This window comes from Euphorbia lathyris, chromosome 3 (assembly GCF_963576675.1).
Source record: "Euphorbia lathyris chromosome 3, ddEupLath1.1, whole genome shotgun sequence".
NCBI classification, from domain to species: Eukaryota; Viridiplantae; Streptophyta; class Magnoliopsida; order Malpighiales; family Euphorbiaceae; genus Euphorbia; species Euphorbia lathyris.
In genome coordinates, this window is record NC_088912.1 from 51,168,904 (window position 1) to 51,189,842 (window position 20,939).

The 20,939-nt window shown below is 38.6% G+C and overlaps 1 long non-coding RNA gene and 1 other non-coding gene across 2 annotated transcripts; one reads left to right on the plus strand and one right to left on the minus strand.

The window, feature by feature from the left end:
• Positions 1-692: 692 nt before the first annotated feature.
• Positions 693-2,511, plus strand: LOC136223830 (uncharacterized). Its single transcript, XR_010686147.1, has 3 exons — positions 693-789; positions 1,616-1,676; positions 2,248-2,511. It is a non-coding gene; the product is annotated as an uncharacterized lncRNA (long non-coding RNA).
• Positions 2,512-19,995: 17,484 nt separating this feature from the next.
• LOC136225032 (small nucleolar RNA R71) lies at positions 19,996-20,102 on the minus strand. The gene has a single exon (XR_010686771.1). It is a non-coding gene; the product is annotated as a small nucleolar RNA R71 (small nucleolar RNA).
• Positions 20,103-20,939: the final 837 nt, after the last annotated feature.

Below are 20,939 nucleotides of genomic sequence, written 5' to 3' on the forward strand. Positions count from 1 at the left end.
AGCTCAGATCCATGATGTTTTTCATGTAAGTATGCTCATAAGATACCGATCAGATCCTACGCATATTCTAAGTAGTCAAGAAATTGAAGTTGTTGATAATCTTAGTTATGTGGAAGAGCCAGTAGCAATCATTGGGTATAAAAGCAAACAATTACAGAACAAAGAGATACCCTTAGTTAAGGTACTATGGAGAAGTCATTCAGTAGAGGAAGCTACATGGGAAACTGAAGAAAGGATGAGGAAGGAGTACCCATACTTATTTCACGAATCAGGTAATGAATTTTCGGAGGAAATTCTTTAAAAGAGGAGGAGAAATGTAACATCTCAATCTTTTGCATTCATGACATTTAGACACGTGCATTACACGATATTAATTAGAGAAAATTTTACATCTTACATGTCAGTCACCCCATGATAGATTCAAATAGAGTGTAAAATCGGGATAACGTGTAAATGTAGAAAATAAAGGTAAATGTGTCTTCAAAGCACATAAACTAGAGTAGTTAACAAATACATAATTAGCATGATAATTGATTAATTATAGTATTAGTTAACACTAATCATAAGTGTAACAATGAAAGGGGATGTAGTTGGAAATACACAAATTGGTTTGGATAAATTTGTAATAATGCTAACCTAGATGGATAAACATAATGATTTAATAAATATAATAAAAAAACAAAGGATATAGTTCAGATTTATCCTGAACTTTTTGGGTAAGAATTCCTTAAAGAACAAAAAGAGAAAAAGGAAGAGAAGAAGAAGAGGTAGAAGAAGAGGTAGAAGAAGGTATGCTGTTCACTTGTTTTGTACACTCAATTTCATGTCTTTAGAGTCCGATTTTGAGAATCTTAAAGAAGAGAAAGTTTCAAGGTTATGTCTTAGTTAAATTCCAGAATTCGTTTCATGCTATTTGGGTAAGTATACTAGGAGATATGATAGTATCAATCAGACTAGGTCTAATCTGCAATCAGTACTTGAGTTGTTTCTTTTTGTATAGTTTGGGACATCTTAGTGTCCGAATTTGAGGAAGGTATAAAAGTGAAAGTTGATCCTTTATGTGTTGAGTAAACCTCTGTAAAGTGTGGTTAGGATTGGATAAGTAAGTAGTGAGAAAATCACTAAGGAAGTGTAGGTGTGCTGTGTTGCATAGATGCTGAAACAGGATCAACTTGTAAATTTTACTGGCAATTATGTAGAGCTCTTAAAATTTTGATATTTGGATATGTTATATCTCTATATGTCTAGTTTTCTTACCAAAAATAATCAGAGCAATAGGAGTTATACGTTTTAAGTTATGATTAAATTAGCAAAACTGGTACATGTGCATTGATGCTGAGATAGGATGCCAAAGAAAATTTTGCCATAAATCGGGTGGTTCTGGAAAAATTATAAATTTTTTATATGATCTTCATATATGAGTCAGGAGTATAACAAAACAAGAATTAGGTAAGTTGGTTTAGTATAGAGAGAGTTACAAGGTTTTTGGTATGGACGGGTTATTGAGAACTATTATGTGATCTTGAAGTTTACGGAATAAAAGAAGAATAAGAAAATGAAATTTGGTAAATAAAAAATGAAGTCTCTTTAATCATATGTGAACCTATACGTATAGGTACTCAAAACTTTGAAGGAGGAAGGTACAAGTCACCGTCAAGGAAGCTAGCGGCTTCGTTGTGAGTATAAACATGATATGAATATTTTGGCTTCTGAAGTTGTGATTGAAATGTTGATATGACTTGCTACTTGGTGATATAGTGCATTGTTTTGCTATGTTTGATGTGAATTGATAAATGATTGAAGTACTTGTGATGGAATGACTTAAATGCAAAGTATGTGTACATGTTGCATAAAACGTAAATGGCGCTGTGGCATACCGGTTTAGGCACTTATGACTACTTGATTATATGGACTACTTGGACCTATATGGTCAGATATATGGACTACTTGGACCTATATGGTCAAATATATGGACTACTTGGACCTATATGGTCATTTATATGGACTACTTGATTATGTGGGCCGAAAGATCGAATTATGAAATTACGAGGCTATACAGCAATACCTGTGTTACCGTTTACCTGCTACTTGATCCCGGGAAGTTTCTAGCTGGTGGTGTCACAACAAAATTAAGAAAAGGCTTATCATTTGCATATGCATGAATTTGTACATGTGTATGTGCTTTATAATTCATTGATTGTTTATATTCATTGAGTGGCGACTCATATATATCGCTAAATTTTTCAGTTGGTTGATGAAGTAGATGACCAAGAGTTTCTAGAAAGTTCAGATATTGTAGACAGCATGGATGAAAGGTCGGTTGGCTGTGTTCCATCTCGCGCTCTCTCCTCTCATTCCTAGCATGTAGAATATTTAAAGTTTGGGTGAACTACAAACATAGTCTGTAACATATGTAATCATAAATAAAGTCTGTAATCTAAATGGTTACATATATGTATGTGTTTTTGTATGTTTTGAATGACTATGAGATATAGAATCAATATTGTCTGATATGTGTTAAAACTAAGTGATATACGGCTAGGGTGTTACATGTTTTGTTCTATGGTTATTTGTTTAATCTTTGTCTTATGCTTTATTCAATTGGTTTAACTCATTCAAAAGCCCCAAAATCTAGTAGGCACATATTGCGAGCTGAATCTGACCTAGTCAGAGCCTAGGAGATTGACGACCTCTTAGTTGATTAAGCCAAAATTATTGAGCCTTAGACCTAGTTTCGGCCTTACAAGGGAATCACGCACTAGGGACTTTAGGAGGGTAAGTAGGGTTAATCGCCTTAAATACAAGTGACTTAGATTAGGTTTTTAATCTATTGACCTAATAATCTATCTTCATCGTTATTGTTCATACCATGTTCCTTCGGGTAATTGCATTAGTGAAAGATCACCTAGGAGTAGTTTAACTTAATTAGGAGTAGAATAACTTAGTTCGAATTAGTACAACTTAGCTAGGAGTAGCATAATTCAACTAGGAGTAGATTAACTTAAACAAAACCAACTCAAAACCCACACAGCCTAAATAACACCTGAGACCAAGTAGCTCGATACTTGTGGTAAATAAGTCCTATGGATTCGATACCTGGACTTTCCAGATTTTATTACTTGATAACGATGGGGTACACTTATCCCTTAGTCGGCCTCAGCGGTGAACGACGCCGCTGAGGCGCGTCAGATACCATCTCATTAGGGAGATAATAGCCAAGGGAGATGTGAGAATAGAAAGAGTACCTACTAAGGACAACGTTGCAGATCCGTTGACCAAGCCATTACCACAAAGAGCTCATGATCGACATCTTAGTTCTTCTGGTATTAGTTTCAGAAACAATTTGCTTTAGTCCAAGTGGGAGAATGTTGGAGTTTAGTGTCCTAAAGATAATTGTTTTAGGATATGAATATTTATGAATAAATTGTTTATTTAATCATTTGTTTAATCAGATATATAGCATAACTGAAACTATATATAAAAGGCATTAATCTTTCATAAAGAAAGTAATCCTAAGTTTATTTAAGTAGTTATAAAGTGTTCATACAAGCATGAAGTGAGACTATACTTTATAATAGACCAATAGACTTAAAATCAACCCAAGTCAAGTAATGTGTTATAGGGGTTGGCATATTACTGTTGAGACTTGCATGTAATAGTGTTTTCTGTCGAGACAGAGAGCTGATCTCACAAGCTTTAGATATAAAGATATCTAGACAGTTACATGGATCCGGTGAAGGAGTTCATTAGGATTGGGACTCGACTTGAGATAGCAGCATGGATTGATTTATCTAAGTGTCAACTGTTCATCTCATTAGTATTAGTAGTTATAACTAATCCTTAGTAGTTATAACTAATCCTCAGACTCAAACATTCATTAATTAGTGATTCTGGATTATGGAGTGTGATGCTTTGATTCTGTGCGAGCACGATCCACTACAGGGGAGGCCCTAGGGTGTGTGAGAGCAGGGTTGGGTATCACATAAAGTAATTGCAAAATAGTTAATGTTAGATTGAGCATTCGTCACTCCTGATAAATGGAAGATATATCCAAATGGCCGCTTGTGGTGAATTGACTGAAATCCTTGCAATATGATACAGTTAAGAGTAGAAATAGAAATTTCACTTAACTTATCTTTCAGGGTAAATTCAACATGTACAAGTAAAAACGGACTCTTCGTTATATGTAACCTTGACACGTTCCATGGTTATAAGGAATTGACCACATGATATAGTTGATGAAGGATCGTATTATACTGCACCTAATGCGGAAAGGTTAACGTTAGTATTCAACCTGACTTCTTATTTGCACTAGGAGAATGTCTTAGGTTCTGCCAGTAATAGCTTGCGAAGACATTCCGTTATATACATGTTGAAATTAATGAGGATGAATTAAATTTCAAAGGCTATATATGGCTAGTAGCAATAAGAACCTAATGGGTCGCACATGGGACTTGGAACTAGAGGACGAAATGGTAATTAATGGGACATAGTAGCATGGGCCGAAATTTAGTTTATATTAGGGATAAATTAATTTGATTGATAATTATAATTAGAATATAATTGTAAATGAAATTATAGGATTATCTGATAATACTAATTAGAGGTTTTAATGTGATTATAACTCTAATTATTTATCCCTAATATAAATTAAATAAGTAATTAGATTAGTGATATTATCTAAATATAATTAGTTATTATTTAGATAATAATAAATATTTATTTAATTATCTAATTAGTAATTCTATTCCGAATTGAATTCTGTTTGATTAATCAAATAATACAACTAGGGTTAGGATTTGAGAAGTCTATAAATAGACCCTCTCCCTATAGAATTTCGGCCAACACATAACAGGAGGCTAAGGAATTGTTCCAAAATCATCCCGGCTTAATTACTATCTTTCTTACTCTCTCTTTGATCTTGTGTCGATTCCTTTAGAGGCAATCCTTGCGATTGCTATTCATTAAGGTTGATTACTAACAGTTCTCTTTTTCGGTGTTAATCATTGTTCGTGGCTCACGGATTAAATATAAGAGTTGTGGGCACTTCGTTTGCAACTGTAGATAGTTCGTCAGATAAGGTATTTCACTCTATCCTTCTTTATATGAAATAACAATTAACAGATCTTGGAAAAGTGAAATAGATAAAATTTTATTATTCCGATGTGCCTAGTCTTGTCTATTTTCCTTCAAGTTATAGATTTAAACACAAAAAGAGAGCAATATAAATAAGTTAGAATGAAAGGATTAGAGAAATAGTTACACATCGATTTATACTGGTTTGACCTCTTGCCTCCATCCACTCCCCAGAATACCTTCTTCTGGGTTTTAATCCACTAATGAACTATTTCCAATAGGTAGAGCACAAACCCTTATAATAGATACAGAGGCTCTGTAAAGTACCATCCTTTACACTCAACACTCAGTTATCTATCTACTTCTCTTGCTATTCACCTATAACCGAAGTGGATAGAAGAGCTTCTGAACTTTCTTAAGCTATTGATAAGTTTGTTCTTACTCATAACATAATAAAAAAATATAAGCTATATTACAAGAATGAAAACAGTAAATGTGTATGAGCTTTTGCTTTGCTTTTGGAACTTCAAAGATGATTCTTTCTAGATTTTAGCGTTGATCATTAAGTCCAAAATGAGCAAATGATGGGGTTTTTACAGTGACACTTTGAGGCGGGTGATTTCAAAATTCAAAATAATCGTCGCTTTCATCCTCAGTACTTAGTGCACTCAGCCAATCGTTGAGCTTCTCTTTTTCATTTCATCCAGGACACAACACGCTTCTGGGTCTTGACAGAGGCAACACAAATGAGGTAATTGTTGAAACACCTTTCCACATAATTTTGATTTGACAACATTGTTTAAGTATAATTGAAATACATATTCTAAACACACTAAGTTTAAATGCTTTGATTTATTCTACTAATGTGTTTGTTCAATGTTGAGTTAAATTGTTTATAAGACACAAGAATTAAAAGGCCCAAGCCCAATACAAGTGTTAAAGCCCAAGTCAAACAACTCAGTACAACTCGGCTCGCGTCTGTTAAAACGTTATCGCTTTGGACAAAACGCAACTCAGCAAGAGAAGGATCTAGAAGACCTTCGGGAACAACTCAAGATGAAGCTGCTGAATAGTCTCGACAAAGCGTACAAGACAGCAGCTGGCAAATGAAAACTTCCAGACAAAGTATTTTTACTTTGGGTAAAGTTCAAACGACACAGTATGCTATCCAGTTGACTTTACCATAAAAGGAGAGACAGTCCGCTGAGCTGATCGAGGACAGAAGATACACAATTCTGATTGGCCGAGAGCTCTGAGCAAGTCAGGATGACAACGACAGGTAGCCGTTTCCTTCCAACGGTTATTTCGAAATTCGAAATGACCGATGCCCAGACGTCTCTATAAATAGTGCCATCAGAAGCTTCACTCAATAACAGAACTTGATCAAGCCATTACGCTGACCAAATTTCTACACAAGTTCTGCAAGCAAAGAAGCAAAGCAAATCTTACACTACAATTCTTATATCTGTGTAAAAGTCTAGAGTGATTATTTCAATCGTCTAAAGTGTCTTAGCAAATCTTTGTATAGGACAAAACACTTATCATTTCTAGAAGATAGAAATGAGAGGCTGAGTACTCGGTTATAGTACTCAGCGAGAGATTAGGATTGAGTAGAGGTATAGAGGAAGGTACTCTTGTTATACTCAGTTGCTAAGATTGTAAAAGGTTTGAGGCTTTACCTTTAAAGAGCTCAGTAGAGGATTCGAAATCTCGGAACGTGTTCCGGGGATAAGACGTAGGCTTAGAAGAAGCCGAACCTGGATAAATCTGCTGAGTAAAGTATTTCTTACCTTTAACTCCTTATTTACATTGCTTGCTTAAAATAACCAAAAACTGACCAAGTAAAGAGGTCAAGTTGAGTTGTGCGCGTTAAACGTTTGAGCTCAGGAATAGACTCTAAGTGCTATCTCCTGACTCAAGCTAAGAAACTGACCTAGTCACCAGTTGACTAAGCCAGTATCTTGCTGTTTACTCAGCGCCGCTGTTAAAACCTTTTTCCTTAGAAAAAGAAGTCTGCCCTAATTGCGAAAAAGTTTAAATAGTTCCTAACCTCCCCTTGGAACTATACTTGCAACCTTACAAGGTACCAACAAGTGGTATCAGAGCTTAAAAGCTCACTGTAAAAGGTCTAACAACCTTGAGCTGATCCCTACCATGGGCGAAAACAGCACTCGGTTTCTCCCTGGAAACCAAACAACTTAGATATTGCCTGAGGGGCTGTCTATTACTAGGCCTCCCCTATTCTTCGGGTCAAACTATACCTTCTGGAAGAATAGGATGAAAAATTTCATTCAGGCTACAAACATGAGTGCCTGGCTATCTATAGTCCAAGGCCCATTTGTACCTGTCGAAGTTGTGGCTGGCCAAACAGTTGTAAAAGCTGAGGCCAAATGGACATAGGATGATCTTAAGAAGCTTCAAAATCACGCTTCGGCTATCAATATGCTTCACTGTGCGCTCGATGCTGCAGAATATAATAAAATCTCAGGTTGTGAGTCGGCACAAGAGATCTGGAAAAAGCTGGAAGTCACCTACGAGGGAACAAACAAAGTAAAGGAGTCCAAGGTGAATCAACAGATGAGACTGTTCGAGATGAACAATGATGAGGGCATTTCAGACATGAATGCAAGGTTCACCAACATCATTAATGAGCTCAAGAGACTTGGAAAAATCTTCACTGAGGAAGAACAAGTCAAAAAGATACTCAGGAGTCTTCCTAAAGATTGGCAAGCAAAGAAGACAGCAGTTGAGGAAGCTCAGGATTTAACCACCTACAAATATGACGAACTCATCGGTTCATTGCTGACCCATGAGATATCCATGAAAAACTTTGAGGTGAAGGAAAAATCTGAAGACAAGAAGCAGAAATCCCTTGTCATGAAAGCTGACTCTACTGACGGGAGCTCAACTGATGATGAGGAGATGGCTATGTTCACAAGGAAGATGAAAAGGCTATTCAGGAAAAATGACAAATACTCTAAGAAGCCTTACAGAAAGTTTGATAAGTATAAAGCTGACTCAAGCGACAACAAATACAAAAAGGACAGCTCAAAGCCCATTACATGCTTTGAGTGCCATCAAACCGGCCATATTAAGTCAAGCTGCCCCACACTGAGGAAAGACAAGAAAAGTGGCAAAAAGGCAATGGTGGCTACATGGAGTGACAGTGATGAGTCTTCATCCACAGAAACTGAGGCCACCGAGTCAGCGAAGATATGCTTCATGGCTGACGAACTTGCTGAGCCATGCGTCTCTGAGCATGCTGACCTATCCGTCGCATCAGATGACGATGAGCAATCAAATGAGGTAATTTCTCTTCCCCAGCTCAGAAACGATATGGTTAATGCCCTGAGTGATCTCTACACACTTGTCAAGAAGTGTAATAAGAAAGTTAGAGCACTCAGCAGGCGCTGTGACGAAGTGGAAGAGGTCAAACTGAGTGACCTCAGATTCCTTCTTCAGGACAATACAACTCTGCATGATAACATGAAGATCATACATGAGTCTGTCTCTGAAGTCCAGTCAGTTTCAAAGAAACTGAGAAAGGACGTCACAACTATCCAGAACCAACTAAAGGTTCCAAATAAAAGAAACATTCCTCTAAGAACTCAGTACCAAGGTACTCAGCAGAGATGGAATCCCCAGCGAAAAGTCCAGTGTGACTTTTGTGGGAAGAAAGGACACACCACTAAGGTGTGCTGGCACGCTCAGCACTGGGGTGCTGACAAGTCAGTCAAATATCCTAAACAGAAGGTCAGTTGTGACTTCTGTGGAAAGAATGGCCATACTGTCCATGTATGCCGCCATAAAATAAAATATGATACTTTACTTATTGCACCTAACAAGCAAGAACCCAAAAAGAATTGGGTACCTAAAAGTAACTAGTTACAATGCAGGTAAGCCTGAGATGTGCCGAGAAGTCAAAGATATGGTATATTGACAGCGCATGCTCAAGGCATATGACGGGTGATGAAACTCAGTTCATCATGTTTGAGCGTAAACGAGGAGGGAGCGTAAGTTTTGGAGACAACAAGAAGGGTAAGATAGTAGGGTCAGGAACCATCGGAGGTAATCCTACTATTGAATCTGTCTCCCTAGTCAGCAGACTCAAATATAACTTACTCAGCGTAGCTCAGCTATGTGACAATGGGAGAAAAGTTATATTTGATGCTACTGGATGTAAAATATACGAGGGTAAAACAAATGAGTTAATCTTAACTGCCCCTCGCATAGATAATGTCTTTATGCTAGACTGAGAGAAAAAGTTTTCAAAAACTGTGTGCTTAGTATCAAAGGAAGAGAATTCCTGGCTATGGCACAGGAGACTTGGTCATGTAAGCATGGACCTCCTGGCCAAACTAGCAAGAAAGCAATTGGTTGAGGGACTGCCCGAACTTAAATTTGAAAAAGATCAATTATGCCACAATTGCCAAGCTGGAAAACAAACCAAACAATCTTTTCATAGCAAAAATATTGTCTCAACTAAGCGTCCGTTAGAGTTACTACACTTGGATCTCTTCGGTCCAGTCCAGCCGCTGAGTCTGGGTGGAAGAAGATTTTCCTTGGTCATTGTAAATGACTTCTCTCGGTATACGTGGGTCATCTTGCTGACCAGCAAGGATGAAACCTTTGAGACATTTTCAAATTTGGTTAAAAAAATTGAAAATGAAAAAGACCTAAAATTAGCTCACATCCGTAGTGATAATGGTGGAGAATTCAAAAACCAAAAGTTTGTTGAATTCTGTGAAGCCAGCGGCATTGACCATAATTTTTCTGCTCCTAGAACACCTCAGCAAAATGGGGTTGTAGAAAGGAAGAACAGAACTCTGGTTGAAATAGCCAGGACAATGCTGGATGAGCATAGGCTTCCAAAGTATTTTTGGGGAGAGGCTGTTAACACAGCGTGCTATATTCTTAATAGGGCTCTAGTTAGACCTATACTCAAGAAAACCCCCTATGAACTTTGGAAAGGACGAAAGCCCAATATTGGATACTTTCGTGCCTTTGGTTGTAGATGTTTTATTTTAAATACCAAAGATAGCTTAGCAAAGTTTGACTCAAAAGCTGATGAGGCTATCTTTTTGGGCTACTCAACAAACAGCAAAGCATACAGAGTTTTTAATAAGCGAACTCAAGTTTTAGAAGAGTCAGTACATGTAGAGTTCGACGAAACTAACCCTGCAGGTAGATACCAGCCGCTGACCAAAGATGATCCACACTTAGTAACCACCGCTGACCAAGAACCAGCTACTGAGTCATTCACGAAAAGGCTGACCAAGAGTAAGAGTGAACCTAAGATTACTTTTACTGACCCATCTACTTCTGCAGAGATTGTTGAAACACAGACAGCACAAGACATGAATCTACCTAAAGAGATAAGGATCCCAAGAGGGCACTCAGAGAGTGCGATCCTTGATTCTGCTGGGAATACCCTGATGACGAGGAATCAACTCAGGAAGTACCTCAGCAATGTAGCCTTTGTCTCAGTACAGGAACCTAAGAACTTCGATGATGCTGAGGAAGATGAATTCTGGATGAACGCAATGCAAGAGGAGCTCGATCAATTCAGAAGAAACGATGTATGGGAGCTAGTGCCTCATCCAAAGAGTCAAAAGACCATTGGAACAAGATGGGTCTTCAGGAACAAGATGGATGAACAAGGAAATGTAGTCAGGAACAAAGCAAGGCTTGTAGCTCAGGGCTACAGTCAGCAAGAAGGTATTGACTACGGTGAGACCTTTGCCCCAGTGGCAAGGCTAGAGGCAATTAGAATTCTATGTGCATATGCATCTTACATGAACTTTAAATTATTCCAAATGGATGTCAAAAGTGCATTTCTTAATGGAGTTATAAACGAGGAGGTTTATGTTAATCAACCTCCAGGTTTTGAGGACCCTAAATTCCCTAACCACGTTTATAAACTCAAAAAGGCTCTGTACGGCCTCAAGCAAGCACCACGTGCTTGGTATGAGAGGCTGACCAGTTTCCTGTTGACTAGAAATTACGTCAGGGGTAAAGCTGATACAACCTTATTCATTAAGAGAAAGGGTAAAGATACCCTGCTGGCCCAAATTTATGTTGATGATATAATATTTGGTGCAACTAACGAATCAATGTGCAAGGAGTTTAGCAAACAAATGCAGACTGAGTTTGAAATGTCCATGATGGGAGAACTCAACTTCTTCCTCGGTCTTCAAATTAAACAAGGAAAGAATGGCATCTTCATCAGTCAAGCTAAATATGCCAATGAGATATTAAAGAAATATGACTTGGAGAATTGCAAGCCAATATCCACTCCTATGGGCACTGACACTGTCTTCTGCGCTGACGAGAATGGTAAGTCAGTAGACAGCAAATTATATCGAGGTATGATAGGCTCTCTACTTTACTTAACAGCCAGTACACCGGACATTCAGTTTTCAGTATGCTACTGTGCTAGATATCAATCTAACCCTAAGGAATCTCATTACATTGCTGTAAAAAGAATCCTTAGATATTTGCAAAGCTCAGTGAACGCAGGTTTATGGTATCCCAATACTCATGATTTTACACTCATCGGATACACTGACGCTGACTATGGACGGGATAAGCTAGAACGTAAAAGCACCTCTGGAGGATGTCACTTCTTAGGAAGCTGTCTTGTATCCTGGTTCAGCAAAAAGCAGGCGTCAGTAGCCTTGTCTACCACTGAAGCTGAGTACATTGCTGCTGGTCATTGTGTTGCTCAAGTCCTATGGATTAAGCAACAGCTTGAAGACTATGGTGTTCAAACGAAGACAATTGAAGTCAAATGTGACAACAAAAGTGCAATTGATCTTTCAAAGAACCCAATTCAACACAGTAGAATGAAGCATGTCAGCATCAGACATCACTTCATTAGAGACCATGTACTCAAGGGTGAGATCAAGCTGACCTTTGTCCCAACGGACGAACAGCTTGCGGATATCTTCACGAAGCCACTGGCTCGTGAGCAGTTCAGCATACTGAGAGAAGCTATTGGTATGTTTAATCCTCTTCAGTAAATTCCTGAACTAAATGAATATGCATGCTGAGTGAATTATTATGCTGAATGATTTTTTTTGCTGTGTACTCATTGAAATTAATTAAACAGCAAATACTGAGTAAACTTGCACACTGAGTAAGTTAGTATAAACTTAAACTTAGAAATCATCCCATTAATGCAATACTGACCACTCAGAATACCAAACGCTTGGCATTCTAAAAGCTGAGTGTTAGATCTGTTAGAATCATTGCAAAAGCACGCGTATAGCCACCTAGGATGACGTACGCACCGAATGTGTCATAAATGCCAGGATTATTGTCGGTTCACAATCCCGAGGCAAAACTGACACATGGATTCGATAAGATCCATTTCTCACCTCTATAAATAATGGGTAATTCCCCATTTTTATTCTTTACGCTTATCGAATACTCTGGCAAAGAAATTCTTTCTCTCTAAAAATTTCTCTAAGCTTTCCCATCCTCAACAATGACTAAGGTTACCTACAACATCTCCGGTGCTGGCCACTCTAAGCCCAGCTCCGATGACACTTCCAGGCAAACCTCTGTGCCGGAACCTACCAAAGTAACCTCACCCAGCAAAGGAAAAGCTGGTCAAGAAAAGCCTGTAAAGGTCAGGACCTACTCAAAGGTCTTTGAAAACGTCCGTGAATGGAAAGTTGAGCCCTCAAGATGGGTATCTGAAGACTTCGTGCAAAATGAACAACCCTTCTGTGAGTGGATTTCACAGAACGGATGGACTGCGCTATTTTCTGTTAGGTATCATACTTACCCTGACCTTGTGAGGGAATTTTACCACAACCTTCGCATTGCAAATGATAATACTGACTATCTTTGCACTGTGGTGAAAGAGAAAACGATCTTCATCAACCCTCTCTACTTAGGAAATTTGCTCCAATTGAAAACTGAGGGAGCGAGGCTGAGAAGATCTGGAGATCAGGATGGCACTGGGTATGCACACAACTTTTGCAAACCTGAGGGCCACTCAGGAGAAGTCTCAGCTTCCTCTATGGGTCAGCACCAGAAGATGGCTCATTACCTGCTGACCTACTTCATCTACCCAAAGATCAACTGCACCACATCAGCAACAAATTTCGAGCAGTGCTTTATATGGCATATGCTGACGTACACTCCAATCAACATGCCAGTTTTTCTCGTCGTTGGCTTCCTACGCAGCACTGGTACGCTGAGGCTAGGATCACTCATCACCAGAATCCTACTTGACCACAAGATTGATCTCGAAGGTGAGGAGAAGACTCGAGGATCTGAGATCACAGCGGCCTCGCTGAGAGCACTAAAATTTGGACAACCCTTGAAGAAAGGTAAAGCTGATGCTGCTGCTGTTGGACAAGCTGAGGGAACTGCTGAGCCAAAGAAAGGGCGAAGGACTAAGGCCCCAGCTTCCCGCAAAAGAAAAACTGATGAGACTCCTTCCAAAGATGTTGAGTCTCCAGCAAAAAGACAGAAGTCAGCTGGTAAGTCAGCTGAGAAACGAAGCAGGCAAGGTGAGCCTGGAACTGAGGAAACTGCTGAGCAACCTCAGAAAAAGCAGAAGCCTTCTACACTGACTCCCCTCAATGCCATACCTACTGACTTCGTTGTACCGGGTGACTCTCACTTCACCCAGTGTCAAGGTACAGAAGCTGAGCATGACGAACATGAGGTACAACTGGATGATCACTTCATCTCCCAAGTTGAGGAAGAACTTGATGGTGACAGTACAGAGGCAGAAGAAGAAGAAGCCAGCGGTCAGGATGACGCTGAGGACTCTGAGGAGACAGCCAGTGAGCATGAAACTGAGCAGGCCAATACTGGGTTGGATGCTAAAGAAGAGCAAGCACTTGACCAACACAATGTTGATCAAGTCCAAGTGCAAACTGACCAACCTGCTGATGAGCAACACGAATCTTCTCCTTCTCACTCAGGAGATCCTACTCAGACTATCACTCCACCTCCTAGAAGAAGAAAGTTGGTTAAGGCCAGTGAAAAGCAAGTCAGTGAACCTCTTGTGCCACCACCAACTCTTCCTGACTTTGTCATCTCAAAGACAACTAAGGACCCCTCTACAGTCAAGCTGACATTTTTCAAATGCCAACAACCCCCTACTGCTTCAGCGTCCTTAGAAAAGCAAGCCTCTGTTTCTTCTCAACAGGAACATGCCGACCAAAATGCTTCCGCCACCTCAACCAGTCAGGTTGAGCCGATTACTGTGAATGCTATTTCTTCAAGCATGGTGCTGACTACACACACTTCTACCGTCAGCACAGACAGTATTCGGATTACCACTTCTCCAACTCAACTCTCTGCCGATCAATCAACTATACCTAAAACTCAAGTGCAGATTGGTACAACTATTCCAATCACTGACCAGGTCACTCCTTTCACTCCTCTTCCTTCCGGTCACACTGATGTCCCTGAAGGCTCACAAAGCTATCTGAATGCCACTGAGTCCGGCAAAAAGATCATTGACTCAGTGCAAGCATTGATCAGAGACCTTCAACAGTCCACTCCTGCTGCTGCTGGGTCTTCAACTTTTGAGAATACTCAGCTTTCCCAGGTCACTCAACTTCTCAACGAAGTTAAGGGACTCAAGGACTTGCTGAATGTAATCATTACCTTCCAAGCACAGCAAGCTAAGCAAGATTCAATCGCCAAACTGGCTGAGATCCAGCTGACAACCGTGCAGTACTTGACCTCCTTACAACAACAAATCCAGAACTTGTCAGTTGTGAACCCCAACCATGCCACTTCCTCTGAAGTCAAGATGCTCTTTGCTCAGCTTCACACTGAGCAACTCAAGACCAACGAGCAAATGGTTTCTTACAATCAGTGCTCAGTAGAGCAAATTGGTGAGGCTATTCACTTGCTTAATCTGAATAAGCAAGAGATGGATACTGACGCAATGAAGCAGAATGAGATGCAGTCTATCATACAACAAACCTTCAACCACATTCGTCATAACAATATTCAACGTCAGTATTACGACACAGCCCTTTTAAAGACCTTTCACCAAATCTTTGCTGGTCTTACTGAAGCTCTCATCTGGCAAGGCAAAGCTCAAACGTTTAGCGTCAATATGCTCAGTGCTGCTGACCTCAACATACCCGCAGAGGTATCAACTGATGGAGTTGCAATTTTTGACGGCGTCAATGAAAGCGCTGACAAACTTAAGGAGCTGTCTAAAGAACTGACTCGAGCTGTCTTAACTGATGCTTTCAAACTTCCTCCTCCTGATGCTGACAAAACGGGGGAGAAAGATAAAGCAGCTAGAGCTCAGCATGAGCGAAGTCAGACTTAAAACAAGAAAAAGAAATAGATAGGCTAGCTCAATATAGACTAAGTCAGATGTAATCTATATGCCTTATCTATAAGTTTTTCTTGTGTAACCACTGACCACTATCAATATATCATATCTGCATCTTTTATTCCTATTCCTGAGTTATGATATATGTTAATATATGTTACTGTGTACTGAGTCATTACGTATCTTCAATTAAATCACCTATGTTTTCTACTTATAAATCTTATTGACTGAATCAAATGCTGATAACATGTTTGACACTGACTTATGTGCTTATAAAACATTGTCTGTTAAGAACTCATTGAACAAATTACTCAGCGCACTCTATATGATTATACCTTCCGCTTAATATTGAGTAAATAGAATATGTTTAATAAGTTGGCCTATATCTGAAAAACTGACCTTAGACTTACTCGAATTAAACCTTTAAATGTTTAGAGTAAAACTAAGTCAGTAGCTCAACCCTTACGGGGGAGTTTGCTAAGTTGAAATAGGTCAACTATCATGGGGGAGCTCAATACTGAGTTCTTCGCTGAATAGTTTTGCCAACATCAAAATGGGGGAGTTTGTTGAAACACCTTTCCACATAATTTTGATTTGACAAAATTGTTTAAGTATAATTGAAATACATATTCTAAACACACTAAGTTTAAATGCTTTGATTTATTCTACTAATGTGTTTGTTCAATGTTGAGTTAAATTGTTTATAAGACACAAGAATTAAAAGGCCCAAGCCCAATACAAGTGTTAAAGCCCAAGTCAAACAACTCAGTACAACTCGGCCCGCGTCTGTTAAAACGTTGTCGCTTTGGACAAAATGCAACTCAGCAAGAGAAGGATCTAGAAGACCTTCGGGAACAACTTCAAGATGAAGCTGCTGAGTAGTCTCGACAAAGCGTATAAGACAGCAGCTGGCAAATGAAAACTTCCAGACAAAGTATTTCTACTTTGGGTAAAGTTCAGACGACACAGTATGCTGTCCAGTTGACTTTACCATAAAAGGAGAGACAGTCTGCTGAGCTGATCGAGGACAGAAGATACACAATTCTGATTGGCCGAGAGCTCTGAGCAAGTCAGGATGACAACGACAGGTAGCCGTTTCCCTCCAATGGTTATTTCGAAATTCGAAATGACCGATGCCCAGACGTCTCTATAAATAGTGCCATTAGAAGCTTCACTCAATAACAGAACTTGATCAAGCCATTACGCTGACCAAATTTCTACACAAGTTCTGCAAGCAAAGAAGCAAAGAAAATCTTACACTACAATTCTTATATCTATGTAAAAGTCTAGAGTGATTATTTCAATCGTCTAAAGTGTCTTAGCAAATCTTTGTATAGGACAAAACACTTATCATTTCTAGAAGATAGAAATGAGAGGCTGAGTACTCAGCGAGAGATTAGGATTGAGTAGAGGTATAGAGGAAGGTACTCTTGTTATACTCCGTTGCTAAGATTGTAAAAGGTTTGAGGCTCTACCTTTAAAGAGCTCAGTAGAAGATTCGAAATCTCGGAACGTGTTCCGGGGACAGGACGTAGGCTTAGAAGAAGCCGAACCTGGATAAATCTAATGAGTAAAGTATGTCTTACCTTTAACTCCTTATTTATATTGCTTGCTTAAAATAACCAAAAACTGACCAAGTAAAGAGGTCAAGTTGAGTTGTGCGCGTTAAACGTCTGAGCTCAGGAATAGACTCTAAGTGCTATCTCCTGACTCAAGCTAAGAAACTGACCTAGTCACCAGTTGACTAAGCCAGTATCTTGCTGTTTACTCAGCGCCGCTGTTAAAACCTTTTTCCTTAGAAAAAGAAGTCTGCCCTAATTGCGAAAAAGTTTAAATAGTTCCTAACCCCCCTTTGGAACTATACTTGCAACCTTACAAGGGACCAACAGTAATGATTCCAAGTTGACTAGGGTACAAGTCGTCTGTTCCTTATACTTCTTTCCTTATATAGAGACACAATGTCAGTGGTCCAGAGTCAATGTTGATCTTGTCTTCTATGCCTTGATCTCTATCTTTCGGAATAAGTCTTCCTTGTGGCATGGACTTTGCTTCTGGATCCTTCCAGCTACTGGGCTGAATTTGATCCTTGGGCCTTTGATCCAATTTCAAGGCCTTTGTGTATATTCCTTTCTTAATCTCATTTAATCAAACATACACTTAACAAACACATTAGTCCAAATAAATCAACATAATGTTTTACTAATTATAGGAATATTAATTTCTTTTAATATTTTTGTCATAATCAAAATTAGTGTCGAAATTGTGTTTCAACAAACAGAAATAACACTTGTTGAGATCAGTTGTCTAACGGAGTAATGTCGATGACGCATGTGTCGATGTTTACCATTATATATCCCATTTTGTGGTCTCTCAATCGTTGCTTGATTATCACAATGTATACATAAGTGTTAAGCCCAAAATATACCTAAAATATCATCAATAATTACATTAATATTGCTACGAATTTATGATATTTATAACCATTTAGAAAGCTTTTACTCTCGAATATGTTTCTTTCATGCAAGGTACATAAATATTTGGTAAAATCCAAATAGGAGTAAAAAGAACTCAAAAATAGAAGAAAAGCCCTACAAAAGGAGTCGAAGACGACGAAAATTAATAACGCCAAGTCGAGGACACGAACGAGAGCGAAAAAGTGAAAAATGCTCCGTACCGCGACCGCGGCCCCCACTATTCACGGTCTCGACACGCGTCCCTCAGCCTCTCCTTCCCTTCGTCTGAAGTACAATTGATGCTCCCCCATTCTCGGTAGAGAATTTAATATTCTCGGTACGAGCAGGAGATTTTAGAGGCCTAGTTACACACTTTCGTTTTCGACGAAACGCGATCGTTCGGGTGGATAAAGACGTCCTTTCGCAGCGGACATGATCCTTCACAACGGACACGGCACTTCAATCAAGACTCTTCAACATCTATAAATAAAGAGTTGATGGAGAGTTGAAAGATAATGTTATACGTGTAGAAGAAAGAGATTAGTGTAGAATTTATGCAGAAATTCCGAATCAAGTGATTCAGAAGTTAGATTTCGATTCTGTTCAAAAGCAATATGATGTACACACATTGTTTACTAAATAATAACAAATTCAGTAGCGTTTAGACATTGTTCCAGTTTAGTTTACATTTTGGTAGTGGACCGACCCAGTCTCTATTACGAAGATTCAACGAGAAGATTGAGTAGAGGATTCGCCCCTGAGTCTAACAAACTCTAACGAAACCCAAGGAAAGGATTGACAACCCGTTCACTTGCACGCTGTCGAAGAATTCAATGCTCCATGTTCTCAGTAAACTTGTATCAATTTATATTTCATCTAATAAAGTCCGTTCTATTCGATAGATTTTTATGCAACACTTATGGTAACCAATCCACTAAAGTGACTGCTGGTGTTTTCATTAAAACGTAGTTTAATTCAACATCTTTACAAGGAAACTTTGTTGAACACTTAGGCAAATTATTATCTCGGTAGAGTTTTAATTTGGTTAAGGGCAATTATCCCGGATAAGGGTTTTGTCGCGTTCAAAGCCTATTAATTAGAGGTTCCGTCATTTATTTCATCTTTATAATTCGTACAAAGTTTAAAGTTGTTTTCTTTGCTTAATGCAAACAAATATACTTGTTTACTTTTTTTAAAGTACTAAAACGTTCCTGTTTTGCAAATTCATTCTTAAATCAGATATCTTCTAACATCTTCATACTCTAATCTAATTCTTACTCTAGCAATTTCAAAACCAAAACCGATTAAACGATTTTTCTATATTATAAACCTTAAAGTAAATTTAACCGATTGAAAATAAGTTTTGTTAAAAAACGTTCCCTGTAGGATCGATATCTTTTATTACTACAAGCGAATACCGTGCACTTGCGGAAATCGCTCAACAAGTTTTTGGCGCCGTTGCCGGGGAATGCCAAAATTTTTGACAAAATTTTAAATTTTTTGTGTTTTATTACGAATCTAGGTTTATTCATACTTATTCAAACTTTTACATTTTATTTATTTTTAATTATTAACATATTTATTTTTCAAATTCTGTTTTGTAGGTAGTTTCGGTTCGTGCGAAATTTCAAGTTCATGCGCAGTTCTCGAAGTTCGGGCACGTCACCAGATCCTATTGACCCAGAAATTGAAAGAACCCTTAAAAAGAATAAGAAAGAAAAGAAAAAGAAAAACAAAACCCCAATAAAAACTAAAATTACCGAGCCAGAAGTTATGACCACACTTATGGATTACGCTAGGCCAGGAGTGGCCGGTGTAACAAACAGTATAGTTAGACCCCAAATTAATGCAAACCAATTTGAAATTAAGTCTGCATTGCTTAATATGTTGCAAAATAATGTAACGTTTTACGGGTTACCTAACGAAAATCCTAATACCCATTTGACAAATTTCTTAGAAATTTGTGACACTTTTAAAATTACTGATGTAACTGCAGAAGCAATCAAACTTCGCCTTTTTCCTTTTACTTTGAAGGATCGAGCCAAAGAATGGTTAACTTCTATGCCAGCCGCATCAATTGAGACTTGGGAGCAATTAGCCCAAGCATTTTTATCAAAAAAATTTCCTTTAGCAAAAACCGCAAGAGTCATTAAAGAGTTAACATCTTTTTCTCAAAATGATAGTGAAACTCTTTATGAGGCTTGGGAACGTTTTAAAGAACTTCAACGTTTATGCCCACACCACCAATTGCCCGCTGAACTTTTAATGCAAAAATTTTATAATGGACTAAATCCTACAACTAGAGGTTCATTGGACGCTATGTCTAGAGGGTTATTCATGAAGAAAACATCTGGCCAAGCAAGAGAACTTTTGGAGGAAATGGCAATCAACAGCTGTATGTGGCCCGCGGAACGTGGACACGTACCATCAACAAAACCATCAGCCTCAACTACTTCATCAGTTAAAGGTATAATGAATCTTGATCCAGTAGCGATGTTGCAAGCCCAATTTTCTTATCGCACAAAATTGATAGGTTTATGGCACCGTGTGATCCTAATGGTAAACCAATCCAAACAGATGTGGATTACGAAGGTATGAGTGAAATTGAACAGGTAAATTTTATCCAAGGGCAAAACCAAACTTATTCCAATACATATAATCCTGGATGGAGAAATCATCCTAACTTTAACTGGAGGGATAATAATAATGCTAATGCTAATCAAAATAGTACTACCAATTATCAAAATCAATCCAGAGACACGATTAGCACTTTATCTTCTAAAATCGACAAATTCATTGATGCTATGAGCGGAAAAATAAGTAATCACGACGATGGTTTTAAACGGATCGAGAATAAATTCGATCAGCTTATTAAAAACCAATCATCTAGCATCCATAATTTGGAGATTCAAATTGGACAACTCGCTAAATCAATTCCATCCCGCAAAGAGGGAAGTCTTCCAAGCCATACGGAAGAAAATCCGAAAGAGCATGTTAAGGCTATCACTCTTCGTTCAGGGAAAAACTACTTAGGCCCGGAAATGCCCGGAAATTCGACTTTACTTGGAACTGATTTATCGAAGCCC